This window comes from Sorex fumeus, unplaced genomic scaffold, assembly GCF_029834395.1.
Source record: "Sorex fumeus unplaced genomic scaffold, SorFum_2.1 ptg000103l, whole genome shotgun sequence".
NCBI classification, from domain to species: Eukaryota; Metazoa; Chordata; class Mammalia; order Eulipotyphla; family Soricidae; genus Sorex; species Sorex fumeus.
In genome coordinates this window covers 1,778,765-1,781,426 of record NW_026606160.1, presented here as the reverse complement: position 1 = coordinate 1,781,426, position 2,662 = coordinate 1,778,765, and positions in this window count along the sequence as shown.

Below are 2,662 nucleotides of genomic sequence, written 5' to 3'. Positions count from 1 at the left end.
AATAAAACCCGGGCCGGTCGCGTAAAAACCCAGTCTACACCCACTGATCTATCGCTCCCCCCCCAAAGCCCAAACTAGTTGTTTTCAAACAATTACCAGTTTCGATCAAATGGAAGAAATAGAAATAAACATTTTGTTCAAAGGAAAAAATAGAAATTTCTTTCGGTTTTGAGCAGTGATTTCACCACCCAGTGAAGCTCAGGAAGGGCCTCTACGCCAAGCATTAGGCTCTCGATTTCCTCTCTGCAGTGCCCTGTCATCCACCATCAAAATCACATCCTTGATCCCCTGCCAGCAGAATATCTGTCCCCAACGTGCAAATTTTACCAGCCGACTCACACCCAGTGACTCCACTCTCAAATCAAATGGCTGCAATGCCAAAACCTGAATCTGCAGTTTGAGTTATGCAATGAAACGCAACAGATGACTACGAATTTGTGGAAAGAAAGGAATGAGGCAGTGTGTTCAGACTTGCGGGCAAGCTGGGGCTCCCTCGGGCTCCGACACGTTCCTCTCCGGTTGGGGGCCGGAGCGATGGCTTGGAGGGGAGGGCGAGGGTCTCGTGCCCCCGACCCCATGGGGCCGCCCCGGCCAGGGCTACCAGGACGCACAATGAAAAACAAACCTGAAAAGAAAACTCTCTCTCTTCTGGTCGTCCTGATTTCCGTTGTTCCTGACCCTTTCCGAACGACTTTTGCTCCCGAACCTTCCACTTCACTTGTCAGCCCACCTGCCAGGCACCACCGACCCCCCCCATTCCCTCACCGCCCCCCTCCCCGCACGCGCCTCCTAAATAAAAACCTCCCTGGATGCGATGCGCTAAGATAGACGGAAAGGAGAGACAAACCTCTCGAAAAGGCGGGCGCTGGGGGCATCCCGGGCTGGGCAGGCGGCGGAGGCTCAGAGCTCCCAGATGGACCACTCAGCGGCCAGGCCAGCGAGGAAACTGGCCCTATGGGACGCCCCCACGCCCTGGCCGCCCCCTTCCCGCCCCACCCCCGCTCCTCACCAGGCAACAAACAGGGTGGAGATTGCTCCGCCCACAAAGACCCCAGGGAAAGGCGGGGCTCTGTGACCTCACCTACACTTCCGGTCAGGGTTTTAAAGGGCCAGACACCACATAGTCCCCACACAGCAACCTATAGGGCTTTTTACTACCTCTGGGCTGAGGAAACACTCCTGGCTGTGCCTACCTTTTACCTATAATAAATATCCTATCTTGGAGGACTGTGTGATGACACAGCAGGTATGAGCAGCTTGCAATTGCCTGACCAAGTCCTCTAGCCAGGCACCCGATTGTCGAGGGACCCCGACAGCTGTGATCCCTGAGGTCAGAGCTGGAGTAAGGCCTGAGTACTGTAGTGTGTGACCCCAAAATACAGCAATGACAAACAGTAAACTCTATCCAAATAGAGGGAAATAAATCCACGTACCCTGACAAATTGTAGCATAAAATAGTTCAAGAGTCAAACAGTGGGTCCTTAAAACCTATGCTGCAGGAGCACACTTCTATCTCTGCTGTCAGATATTCCGTGTGTGTGTGTCTGAGCCAGAACCAACAGTGTCAGGAGTACTCCTAGCTCTGCATTCAGGGATCTGTCCTGGAATGTCTGAGGTTTGCTGGGATGCAGCTGATCAAATCTGTGTTAGCTGCATGCAAGGCAAGCACCCTACTTGCTGCACCATACCTCTGGCCCTTTCAAAGTAAATTTCTTGCCAGCAAGCCAGGAGTGACCCCTGAGCAAAGTTCCCCCCCCCCCAATGCGACAATAAGAACATCTTCCTTCCTGAGCAAGGAAAATTAAATCCTTGACCTGCTATACTCACCCCAAGAGCCAGTATCCAGGGATCGCCCAGTCAGGAAGAGATGAAGCATAGAGGATTTTTCATAACTGAAGATGAGTCTAAATTCCTCATCTGGAAAAAAACATCAGCGTTGGAATTAGACAGACAGTAAAGCAGGCAAGATGCTTGCCCTCCTCGCCCCAATCAAGCTTCAGCATCCCAGATCCCAGAGCACCGCCAGGAAAGATTCCTGAGCACTGAGCCAGGAGTGAGCATCTTAGGGTATGTCCTCTCTCACTCCCCCCACAAAACATAAAAAAACCAACTAAAACAAACCCCCAAATTAAAATTTCATTGGCCTAAACCTCCCACCTGCGTGAACCACGCTTCCAAAAAGGCCCCTCCCCATCACAACCGCCAATGAATAGGACGGTCTGCAACAGAGTCTCTTGCCTTTAGGGGGCTGCAGCCCCCACCCTGAACATGAATCTGCAGATTCTATAGCATCTACGTCAAGGCTAAAGGCTTCAGGATTTGTACCGACAAGTCCCATGTTGGGAGTGTTGGCCACTCAAGCCCCTAGCCCTTGGGTGGGTTCCGCAACCCCAAGGCCTGTAGCCCCAGTGCTCAGCCCCATGCCAAAATGCAACAAGGGCACACTCAATCCCACAACCCCTGTACTGTGTACAGACCCCACTACACCGCCCTAAGCTCCGCATCACTCTGAAGCCTCTACTGCACCCCAGGAACTGCCTGGATGTCAGGAATTCAGTGAGAAAGAAAGCACGAAAGCACCTCCCAGGTCCGAATGGTCCCGCTACTAACAATGTGGAGACTGAGAGTTCTGGGATGCTAACGGGAGGATGCTTGTGTCCTG